General features: G+C 39.8%; 1 long non-coding RNA gene across 1 annotated transcript in view; it reads right to left on the bottom strand.

Moving 5' to 3' along the window:
• The window catches only part of LOC135228965 (uncharacterized), a 124,296-nt gene that overhangs the window by 28,146 nt on the left and 83,057 nt on the right, over positions 1–13,093 (bottom strand). Inside the window, exon 2 of the long non-coding RNA XR_010319815.1 lies at positions 3,262–3,361. This is a non-coding gene — a long non-coding RNA (uncharacterized LOC135228965). The remainder of the gene's footprint in view (positions 1–3,261; positions 3,362–13,093) is intronic.

The following is a 13,093-nucleotide window of genomic DNA, read 5'->3' as shown; positions in this document are numbered from 1 at the left end:
TTCTATCATGTGATCTCCAGCACTGTATCTATCACCAAGCTATGTTTTCTAACTACTGCTCCTTCTTGTTTCCAACTTTTGCATTCCAAATCACCAGTAATTATCAATGCACCTCGATTGCATACTTGATCAATTTCAGACTGTAGAAGTTGGTAAAAATCTTCAATTTCCTCATCTTTGGCATGGTCATTCATGTGGAAATTTGAATAATAGTCATATTAAATGGTTGTCCTTGTAAGTGTATGGATATTATAATATCACTGACAGCATTGCCCTTCAGGATAGATCTTTTTGGTGATGAATGCAAAGCCATTCCTCTTCAATTTGTCATTCCCGCATAGTTGACCATATGGTTGTCTGATTCATAACACCTAATACCAGTCCATTTCAGGTCATTAATGCCTAGGATATCAATCTTTAGCATTCCATTTCATTTTTGATGACTTCCAATTTTCCTAGATTCATACTTTGTACATTCCATGTTCCAATTATTAATGGATGCTTGCAGCTGTTTCTTTCTAATTTTGAGTCATGCCACCTCAGCAAACGAAGGTCCTGAAGCATTTACTCCAACCACATCATTAAGGGCAACTCTACTTTGAGGAAGCAGCTCTTTCCCAGTCGTCTTTTGAGTGCTTTCCAACCTGAGGGGCTTATCATTCGACCCTATACAAGACAATGTTCTGCTGCTATTCATAAGGTTTTCACTGGCTATTTTTTTCAGAAATAGACTCCCAAGTCCTTCTTTCTAGTCTGTCTTAGTCTGGAAGTTCTGCTGAAACCTGTCCACTATAGGTGACCCTGCTAGTATTTGAAATATCAGTGGCATAACTTCCAGCATCACAGCAATATGCAAGCCACTACAGTACAACAAACTGACAGATGTGTGAGGAAACTGACAGACGTGTGGGGCTATAAAGATTACAGCCAAGTTACACATGTGGTAGCCATGAGTTGGAATTAACTTGACTGCAAGGGGTTTTGGAGTTTAATGACTAATGACGTTGAGCATCTTTTCATGTCCTTGTTGGCCATTTGAATTTATTCTTTGGTAAAATGTCTATTTATTTCCTTTGCCCACGTTTTGATTGGATTGTTTTTCTTTTTGTTGTTAAGTTGTAAGAGTTCTTTACATATTCTGGATATTAAACTCTTATCTATGCTTTCCAAAACTTGTCTCCCAATTTGTAGTTTGTCTTTATTTTCTTGATAGTTCCTTGATGAACAAAAGTTTTTTTTTGTTTTTTTTTGATGAGGTCTCCTTTTTTTACTTTGTCTTTTGTTGCTTGTGCTTTCAGTGTCATATCTAAGAATCCACTGCTAAAAAATTAGGTTCCAAAGAATTGCCCCTTAAATTTTCTTCAAAAATTTTCATGGTTTTAGATCTTACATTTAGGTTTTGGATCTATTTTGAGTTAGTTTTTATATATGGTGTGAGCTAAGGGTCCATATTCATTCTTTTGCTTGTGGAAATCCAGTAGTCCTAGCAGCATTTATTAAAGAGACTCTTCCCCCCCCCCCATTGGATGGATTTAGTACCCTTGTCAAAAATAAATTGACTATAGTTGTATGGGTTTATTTCTAAGCTCTCAATTCTATTCTATTGGTCTTTATGTCTAACGTTATAAAAGTACCACACTATTTTGATTACTGTAGCTTTATAATATGTTTTGAGATCAGGAAGTATGAGTCCTCCTACTTTGTTCTTTTTCAAGGTTGCTTAGTCTATCCAGAGCCCCTTGCTGTTTCATATAAATTTGAGGATTGACTTTTCCATTTCTGCAAAGAAAGTTGTTGGAATTTTGATGGGTATTGCTTTGAATCTATAGATTGCTTTAGGTAGTATTGACATCTTAATATTATCACTTTATAATCCAAGAGCATGGAATGTATTTCCATTTATTTATGTCTTCTTTAATTTCTTTCAGTAATGTTCTATAGGAAACCCTGGTGGCGTAGTGATTAAGTGCTACAGCTGCTAACCAAGGGGTCGGCAGTTTGAATCTGCCAGGTGCTCCTTGGAAACTCTATGGGGCAGTTCTACTCTGTCCTATAGGGTCGCTATGAGTCGGAATGGGCTCGATGGCACTGGGTTTGGTTTTGGTTACTGTTCTATAGTTTTCAGTGTACAAGTCTTTTACTTCCTTGGTTAAATTTATTCCTAAGTATTTTACTCTTTTAGATGCTATTGTAAAAGGAATTGTTTTCTTAATTTCCTTCTCAGAGACCTGTGTCCCGCAAATATTTTGACCAGGTGGTAGACATTTCTATTCCAATTTTTTTGCTGGTGACTCCTTCCACAGTTCCTTCAAATACCAGTATTCGCCTCTAAGTCTTACAGCTGAAGTCCTCACCACTGCCATTCTAGGCAGCCCTTTTGAAGAGACCCAAGATGACCTCATGCTGACGTTTCCATGTGGCACACATCTCATCTACAGAAAACACTTATGTATTATTTTCCCTGATTCCAGTACTGTTACCTCTATTCTTCTTCTGCAGCGTGCTTTAGCTCCCTCATGTTAAGCCAAGCACCAGTATTTTGTGTTCTTCCAATCATAGGGAAAATATTTCAAGCTCTCCAAGTTGTCCCATGGAAGCTCCACAATTAGGCTTTATGGGGAGGAAGTAAAGTCCTCCATCTCTTTCCATTTAGGGTGATGTGAGGACTCAGAGTATGGGAAAGGCTCTCTCTTCATTAATCCTCCTCCTTCTCCTCTCTTTCCTTTTACATTCTCCAAAGAGTCAGGAGAGTCAAGAGTCGAGGAACCCATGACTTTAAGATTTTGCTTATGGCAATCTGTCTCACCCTCACTTTGGTACTCAATACCTGTTTTATTGAGGCCAGATTTGAAACTGGGATAGGATGAGTTTTATTCTAACAATCTGTTACAACTGTATAAGTGCTACATATGTTTTTTTTTCAAATCTATCAGGACCTCCAATATATTGATTCTTTCACTTTTTCACTGTTCATGAACTCTATAATGTCATTTTTCTCCTTATACAGGTAGATTCCATGGTTCATCACTAGCACCAATCCCTTGCATACATTCCTTAGCTTCATTTTTCTATCTATCATATTCACTTAGCAAAACACCAAATCTAGTTAAACTTACCTCTCCACCTATGCTGCACCTGATCTGATCATCAGAATATTGCTGTAAAATAACAGAACCATGTTGACAAGTCTCACTTTAAAATTAGGACCTTACCCCTACCAGAAATTTTATTAATTTCATTAGTTACAATTCATTCACTTACTCTCCATTCTTTGAGACAAGTATTTTTTCTTTTCCCCATCCTCGAAATTTCAGCCTCTTCCTCATCTTCACTCTTGCTGATCACTATAGCTCTTATTTCACTGAGAAGATAGAAATAAACAAAGGAGAACAATGTCATTTTCCCAACATCAAATTTACCAAGCTACCTGCACATGACTTCCAGATTGCTCTCTTTCCTAGTCATGCTACCTTAGGTAAATCACTTAACATCTCTCAGTTTTTACATATGAAAAATTGGAATAACAAAAGCTCTTACCTCATAGGGTTGTAACAAGGATGAAGGAGGTTAATGCACATAAAACACTTAGAATAGTTTCTGGCACATTGTAAATTTGGAACAAAGGCTAGCTCTTTTATTACTAAAAGTTCTACTCCTGTCTGAGGCTAGTTCCTCTACTTGGCACCAAATTTCCATCCCTATGCCTGAGCCCTGGTGGCTTATTGGTTAAAGCAATAGACTGCTAACTGAAAGGTTGACTGTTCAAAACCACCAGTGGCTCTGTGGGAGAAGGATGTGGTGGTCTGTTTCCGTAGAGATTTACAGTCATGGAAACCCTATGGGGTCGCTATGAGTAGGAATCAACTTGATAGCAGTTGGTTTTTTCTGGTATGTCTGCTCAAGGACTTTACTCCAGCAATTTTCTGCTATCTTTCCTGTATCATCAATTTATCCATCTCTACTGATCATTCCCATTATACAAACATGCTGTAATATTTCTCATCTTTAATAACTACACTCTAGTTCCTATGTTCCTCTCCAGCTACTACCCCCACTTCTATGTTTTCTTTAAGAACAAAACTCTTTAACAAAGTTGTTGTTTCTATTTTCTCACCTCACCATTGTTAACTAAATCCACTCCAATCAGGATTGTTTTCCATACCATTCCAGTGAAAAACCTCTTATTAAGGTCGTAATAACCTCCATGTTGCCAAATTTAATGTCCAATTCTCAGTCCTCATCCAACTTGACCCATCAGTAGCATTTGATACATTTGATCACCCCCTCCTGTTTGAAGCATTTTCTTTATATGGTCTGAGACATCTGGGATGTAATAAAACCTTAACATTTAACAAATGAATAAATACATGATGGAAAAATTATAGCATAGTGCAGTGTTTCTTTAGATGTCTCAACTTGAAAAATACTGCATTAAAAACATTGTCACTTTACGTGATCCATTAGCTGCTGCACCATTTTACAATCCCACCAGCAATGGATGGCAGTTCCAATTTCTCCACGTCCTCACCAACACCTATTGATTGTAAACAACTACAAGCATGGATATCAAAGTCATCAAAATCATGTGAAAGTTTCCGTTATAAGATGGTCATCTGAATGACCCAAAATATACTTACACTTATCCTGTTCTAAATTACCATTCAAATAAAACTAAAAAACCAAACCCAGTGCCATCGAGTCGATTCCAACTCATAGCGACCCTATAGGACAGAGTAGAACTGCCCCATAAAGTTTTCAAGGAGTGCTTGGCGGATTTGAACTGCCGACCCTTTGGTTAGCAGCCATAGAACTTAACCACTATGTCACTAGGGTTTCCACCACTCAAATAGAAACACAAAAATTTTTCATAGAGGACTCTTAGACCTTTGAAAACACCTTGACGGGCCACCAGAGGGTATACACACTCTACAGTTTGAGAAACAGTGCTATAGTGGTCACATTCTTGGAGCCAGAAAACCTGATAGTTTTATATTCTAGCTCTATTGCTTACTAGCTATGTGACTTGGGCCTCTTTTTAAAAAATTTTTTTATCGTGCTTTAAGTGAAAGTTTACAAATCAAGTCAGTCTCTCATATGAAAATTTGTATATACCTTGCTATATACTCCCAGTTGCTCTCCCCCTAATGAGACAGCACACTCCTCTACAATCTCTATGTTCATGTCCACTCGGCCAGCTTCTGACCGCTTCTGCCCTCTCATCTCCCCTCCAGACAGGAGCTACACACATAGTCTCATGTGTCTACTACAGCCAAGAAGCTCACTCCTCACCAGTATCATTTTCTATCTCATAGTCCAGTCCAATTCTTGTCTGAAGAGTTGGCTTTGGGAATGCTTCCTATCTTGGGCTAACAGAAGGTCTAGGGACCATGACCTCCAGGGTCCTTCTAGTCTCAGTCAGACCATTAAGTCTGGTCTTTTTACAAGAATTTGAGGTCTGCATCCCACTGCTCTCCTGCTCCCTGTCAGGGCAGTCATCAGTTGTAGCCGGGCACCATCTAGTTCTGCTCTCAGGCTGATGTAGTCTCTGATTTCTGCGGCCCTTTCGGGCCTCTTATTTTTTGATCCTCTGTTTTCTTTTCTGAAAATGGAAATAATTATGGTCATTATGGCACTTACCTCACGGGGGTAGTTGTGTGGATCATATGAGATAATTTACATAAAATGCTAAGCACCTAGTAAATGCTCAATAAATATTATCTTATTTTCATTCTATTGCTCTGTATCTACACTGATCTATCATTTAACAGCTATTTTTATGTAAACGAATAAAGTTTTGTCTCATGTCTTAACCTTTTTGTGATGTGAGTCCCTATAATAATCTGATAAATACTAGACATCCTCCACCCTGAACCACCACATGTCTGTCAGTTTGTCATACTATGGTGGCTTGCATGTTGCTGTAATACTGGAAGCTTTGCCACTGGTATTTCAAATGACAGCAGAGTCACCCCTGATGGACAGGATTCAGCGGAGATTCCAGACTAAGACAGACTAGAAAGAAAGACCTGGCAGTCTACTTCTGAAAAAATTGGACAGTGAAAACCTCATGAATAGCATGAAACATTGTCTGATATACTGCTGGAAGATGAGTCCCTTAGATTGGAAGGCACTCAAAATACGACTGAGGAAGAGCAGCCTCCTTAGCGTAGAGTCAACCTTAATGATGCAGATGGAACCAAGCATTCGGGACCTTCATTTGCCGAAGTGGGACGACTCGAAATGACAAGAAACAGCTACAAACATCCATTAACAATCAGAACGTGGAATGTACAAAGTATGAATCTAGGAAAATTGGAAGTTGTCAAAAATGAAAGGAAGTGCATGAAAATCAATATCCTAGGCATTAGTGAGCTGAAGTGAATTGGTATTGGTCATTTTAAAATAATCATATAGTCTCCAATGCTGGGAACGATAAATTATAGAAGACTGGTATCATGTTCATCATCAAAAAGAACATGTCAAAATCTATACTGAAGTTCAGTGCTGTCAGTGATAGGATAAAATCCATACCCTACAAGGAAGACGAGCTAATACGATTATTATTCAAATTTATGTACCAACCATAAAGCCAAAGAAATCTTGTTGGCAAAATGGTTAAGAGTCACAGCTGCTCACCAAAAGGTCAGCAGTTGGTATCCACCAGGTGCTCCCTGGAAACCCTATGGGGCAGTTCTACTCTGTCCTATAGGGTCGCTATCAGTTGGAATTGACTTGACAGCAGCGTCTTTTTTTTTTTTTTTTGGATAGGGCCAAAGATGAATAAACTGAAGATTTTTACCAACTTCTGCAGTCTAAAATTGATCAAACATGCAATCAAGATGCATTGAATTTTACTGGTGATTCAAATGCAAATGTTGGAAACAAAGAAGAAGGATGGTTAGTTGGAAAATATGGCCATGGTGACAGAAATGATGCTGGAGATTGCATGATAGAATTTTGCAAGACAAATGACTTCTTCATTGCAAATACCTTTTCCTAGCAACTGTCAAGATTGAATTATGTCCCTCCAAAAATATGGGTATCAACTTGGTCAGGCCATATGTGGTTGTCCTCCATTTTGTGATTGTAATTTTATGTTGAGAGGATTAGGGTAGGGTTGTAACAACACCCTTACTCAAGTCACCTCCCTGATCCAAGGTAAAGGGAGTTTCCCTGGGATGTGGCCTGCACCACCTTTTATCTCTCAAGAGATGAAAGGGAAGCAAGCAGAGTTGGGGACTTCATGCCACCAAGAAAGCAGCAACAGGTGCAGAGCACGTCCTTTGGACACAGGGTCCCTGTGCCTGAGAAGCTCCTCCACCAGGAGAAGATTGAGGACAAGGAACTTCCTCCAGAGCCGACAGAGAGAGAGAGCCTTCCCCTGGAGGAGCCGACACCCTGAATTTGGACGTGTAACCTACTAGACTGTGAGGAAATAAATTTCTCTTTATTAAAGCCATCCACTTGTGGTATTTCTGTTACGGCAGTACTAGATGACTAAGACACCAACATAATCCAAAAGATGAAGAAATAGAAGGTTTTTACCGACTTTTGCAGTCTGAAATTGATCAAACATACAATCAGGATTCATTGATAATTACTGGTGATTGGAATGGGAAAGTTGGAAACAAAGAAGAATCAGTAGTTGGAAAATATGGCCTTGGTGATAAAAACGATGCCAGAGATTGCCTGACCGAATTTTGCAAGACCAATGACTTCTTCCTTGCAAATACCTTTTTTGGATCTCACCAGATGGAATACACAGGAATCAAATCGACTACATCTGTGGAAAGGGATGATGGAAAAGCTCAATATCATCAGTCAGAAGAAGGCCAGCATCTGACTGAGGAACAAACCATCAATTTCTCCTTTGCAAGTTCAAGTTGAAGCTGAAGAAAATTGGAATATGCCCACGAGAGCCAAAGCACAACCTTGAGTATATCCCACATAAATTTAGAGACCATCTCAAGAATAGATTTGCAGTATTGAACACTATGACCGAAGGCCAGACGAGGTATGGAATGACATCAAGGACATCATACATGAAAAAAGCAAGAGGTCATTAAAAAGACAGGAAAGAAAGAAAAGACCAAAATGGATGTCAGAAGAGATTCTGAAACTTGCTCTTGAACGTCAAGTAGCTAAAGTGAAAGGAAGAAATGATGAAGTAAAAGAGTTGAACAGAAGATTTCAAAGGGTGGCACAAGAGACAAAGTAAAGTATTACAATGACATGTGCAAAGACCTAGAGATAGCAAACCAAAAGGGAAGAACGTGCTCAGCATTTCTCAAGCTCAAAGAACTGAAGAAAAAATTCAAGCCTCTAGTCACAATACTGAAGGATTCTACAGGGAAAATATTAAAAAAAGCAGGAAGCATCAAAAGAAGATGGAAGGGATACACAGAGTCACCATATCAAAAAGAATTTGTCGACATTCAACCAATTCAGGAGGTAGCATATGATTAGGAACTGATGGTACTGAAAGAAGTCCAAGCTGCACTGAAAGCATTGGCTAAAAACAAGCTCCAGGAATTGATGGAATACAAATTGAGATGTTTCAACAATCGGATGAAGTACTGGAAGTGCTCACTCGTCTATGCCAAGATATTTGGAAGACAACTACCTGGCCAACCAACTGGAAGAGATCCATATTTATGCCTATTTCCAAGAAATGTGGTCCAACTGAATGCGGAAATTATAAAACAATATCATTAATACCACACAAGTAAAATTTTGCTGAAGATCATTAAAAGGCAGCTGCAGCACTATATTGACAGAGAACTGCCAGAAATTCAAGCTGGATTCAGAAGAGGGTGTGGAAACAGGGTTATCATTGCTGATATCAGATGAATCCTGGCTGAAAGCAGAGAATACCAGAAAGATGTTTACCTGTGTTTTATGGACTATGCAAAGGCATTCGACTGTGTGGATCATAACAAATTATGGATAACATTTGGAAGAATGGGAATTCCAGAACCCTTAATTGTGCTCATGAAGAACCTGTACATAGATCAAGAGGCAGTTGTACAGACAAAACAAGGGGATACTACATGGTTTAAAGTCAGGAAAGGTGTGCATCAGGGTTGTATCCTTCAACCATACCAATTCAATCTGTATGCTGAGTCCGAGAAACTGGACTACATGAAGAAAAACGAGATGTCAGTATTGGAGGAAGACTTATTAACAACCTCTGATAGGCAGATGATACAACCTTGCTTGCTGAAAGTGAAGAGGACTTGAAGCACTTACTGATGTCCACAGCCTTCAGTATGGGTTACACCTCAACATAAAAGGAAACAAAAATCCTCAAAACGGGGCCAACAAGCAACATCATGATAAATGGAGAAAAGGCTGAAGTTGTCAAGGATTTCATTTTACTTGGATCCACAATCAACACCCATGGAGACAATAGTCAAGAAATCAAAAGATGCCTTGCATTGGGCAAATATGCTGCAAAAGCCCTCTTTCAAGTGTGGAAAAGCAAAGATGTCACCTTGAAGACTAAGATGGGCCTGACCCAAGCTGTGGTGTTTTCAATTGCCTCACATGCATGAGAAACCTGGATGATGAACAAGGAAGACCGAAGAATTGTTGCCTTTGAATTGTGGTGTTAGTGAAGAATATTGAATATACCATGGACTGCAGAAAGAATGAATAAATCTGTCTTGGAAGAAGTAAAACCAGAATGCTCCTCAGAATAAAGGATGGCAAGACTACATCTCACATACTTTGGACATGTTATCAGGAGGGACCAGTCCCTGGAGAAGGACATTATGCTTGGTATAGTAGAAGGTCAGCGAAAAAGAGGAAGACCCTCAACAAGATAGATTGACACAGTGGCTGCAACAATGGGCTCGATCATAACAAAGATTGTGAGGATGGTGCAGGACTGGGCAGTGTTTTGTTCTGTTGTACATGATGTCGCTAGGAGTCAGAACTGACTCAACAGCACCTAAAAACAACAACAAATCCAAATAATTACAAATACTAACACCTCAAGCTCTATTGCATATCTTCACCACCAACATCATTCCAATTCTCTGACTTTAATTTGGTCTAACAGAGATCTTTTCCATTAACAGAATGAATAAAATATAGAAAGCATTGATGAGGATAGGAGCTGAATTGTGTAGAACCGATAGAATGGTAACAGGAGGGGAGATCTTTCATGTCTGCAGATCAGTCTACATATGCTGTAAATAATGTTAATATCAAGATTTATTTCGATTCCTAAAATATGGAATATAGTAAATTGAGCCAGATTAGGAGACTCTTTTTCAGTTAAATAGAAATAAAAAGAAATGCTGATTGGCTTGACAGTGATACATATATTCCATATACAAACGGGATTTAAAACAAGATTTCTAAAATAATTTAAGTTATACTTAAGATGGTGGAAATTTACGTCAAACTGTTTGCCAATTTGGGGCAAGCGAATATAAGAAATTTGTCTTTATGGGGATCACAGTAGAAGGCCCTGGACAGAGCTGGAGAAAAATGTGAAACAAAATTCTAACTTAAAAAAAAAAAGACCAGAGAAACCCCAAGTTTATGGCCCCCAGACACCCTCATAGTTCAGTAATGAACTCATTCCTGAAGTTCACCCTTCAGCCAAAGATTAGACAGGCCCATAAAACAAAATGAGGCTAGATGGGCACACCAGCACAGGGGCAAGGACAAGAAGGCAGGAGGGGACAGGAAAGCTGGTAATGGGAAATCCAAGGACAAAAAGGGGAGAGTGTTGACATGTCATGGGGTTGGCAACTGATGTCACAAAAACAATTTGTGTATTGTTTAATGAGAAACTAGCTTGTTCTGTAAACTGTCATCTAAAGTACAATAAAAGGGACTTCCAGGAAACATGGCACCATAGACAGAAGCAGCACACCATCCCTCTACAGCAAAGAACCAAAAAACTAAGTAAAACAGAGACAAATGCTATTCCTGGGACCCAAACTGTCAAATGAAGAGATAAAAGACTCAGCCAAACACTGAATGGAATAAGAAACTGACAAAGAATAGAGAGCAAGGAGAGATACCTGCAGAGATCCCCTTTCACCTAACGCATCACGGATTTGCCTTCTTGGACTGCTGTCAGCGATCAGCATACAGGGAACATGAGAAAGTGGCTTCATGGAGCTCCCAGCAGAAGACAGGGTACCCAGTAACCAGCGATACACGCTTTCCTGCAACCCATCCTCTCTCCGCTGCTGTACCTCCACACATCCTGGCTGGCAGTGGTGGCTTGGCTGCAGCATCCATGCTGCTTGGATTCAGCCCACCCACATCTGAGATCAGCAGACAGGGAGTACTGGAAAGTAGCTTCAAGAAGCTCACAGCCGTAGACAGAGGACTCACTAACCATGCTTTCCCACCCTCCATCCTCCCCCCCCAATTTGGCCTCCTCACCTTCCCACTGGCTGAAGTTTCTTGGCCCAGAGACAACTGCTTCAGCTCTGGGCCACTTGGATTCACCCCACCCATACTAGCTGGCTCCCTGAGTGCCATTAGTCTGTTACTAATATTGCTTTTTTCCATTTTTCTGTTTCTTTTTGTTTCTTCCGTGCCTCCCACCATCTCCCCTTCTTTTCTCTCAAACACCTGGCTCTGAGTGCCATCTTTGCTTCTTCTTGAAAGTCTGTGAGGCGCCACTTGACTGCAGAACCAGTCCCCTGGCCTGTGACACCATGCTGGTGGGATTCCCAGGGCTTTTTCTTTTCTTATTATTTTTTTGCTTCATTTTGTTTTGTTCGTTTTCTTTTTCCTTTTGAGGCTTGGGAGCCACTTCTAGCCAGGCTGCACTACAGGGGTTAGGAACCACTTCCCCAGTCCGCACAGCCCTTGGGGGCATTTCTTTTTTTTTTCTTTCTTCCTTTTTTCCTCTCATTTTTCCTTTCTACATTTCTCAGTTCTCATCTTTCTATACTTACTTTCTTTTGCAGTCTCCTGAATACCTGGCACTGTGTGACAGTAATGCCCACTCTAGCCAGACTATACTGCACAGCCTGGGAGCAATGTCCCGGGTCTCTGCAGCCACACTGGTGAGACCCCTGATGGCTTTTCCTTCTTTCTTTTTCAAAATTTTTATGTAGTTACTTTTTTATTTTCCTTTTTTGTTTTATCCCTTCTGTTTTTCTTGATTTCTCATCTCTCCACTTTAACGGCAAGCTCCCTTTGCACTCTTTTTTTCTTTGTTCTTGGCTCCTGTTTCTCTTCTCTCTCCTTTCCCATACCCATAGTAGCTCCACACATCACAACCTCCCCCCTACTTCCTGCCTACCTGCACTGTGCACTGAACATCACACCCCCAAGCAGCACAGGCACGATCTACCGGAACCTGCCCAGCACTAATTTCTGACCCACCCTGTAAGCCCTAGTGTGTACCACAAACAACCCAGCCCAGCCCCTCCTGTTCAGCTGGACCTACCCTGCTGCACCACAGCTGAGCCACTGGCCCTGCACATTGGACAAGAAGGTGAAAAGTACTGTGTCCACAGACAAGCAAACAACAAAGAATGCACAGCCCACCTGCTCAGGCATAAACAAATAAAACAAAAAAGTAGGATGAAACAAACACATCTATAAAAAATAAATGAAGAAAATAATTACTGAATGCCCTGAAGACAGCAGACAATATCAAAACATAAAAAAAAAAAATGACAGGATGGTACCAGTAAGTGTCCAAAATAAAACACCAGATGACTTTCCAGTAGAAGAAAAGGCACAAGAACTACCTGCCAAGGAATTCAAGCTGCTAATATTTGAAGCTATCCAAGAGTTGTAGCAAAAAGCAGACAAAAATAAGGAAAAAAATAGACAAATTTATGAAAAAGGCAGACAAATTCATGGAAAATACAGACAAGAAATGGAAGAATTCAGGAAAATAATAAAGGAATAAAATGCCAAAATGAGCTTACAACTAGAAATCACATACACACACACAAAAATTAGAAATCCAAAAGATAAACAACAAGATTTCAGAAATGGACACTGTCTTAAAAGAGCTGAGGAGCAGGTCTGAGACAACGAAAGACAGGATCTGTGAAACTGAAGACAAACACTTGGATACAACTCTCAGGAAAATTCAGAAAAA

The sequence above is a fragment of the Loxodonta africana genome, chromosome X (assembly GCF_030014295.1).
Source record: "Loxodonta africana isolate mLoxAfr1 chromosome X, mLoxAfr1.hap2, whole genome shotgun sequence".
Lineage (NCBI taxonomy): Eukaryota > Metazoa > Chordata > Mammalia > Proboscidea > Elephantidae > Loxodonta > Loxodonta africana.
The sequence above is the reverse complement of the archived record's forward strand: the minus strand, read 5'-3'. Positions and strand labels throughout refer to the sequence as shown.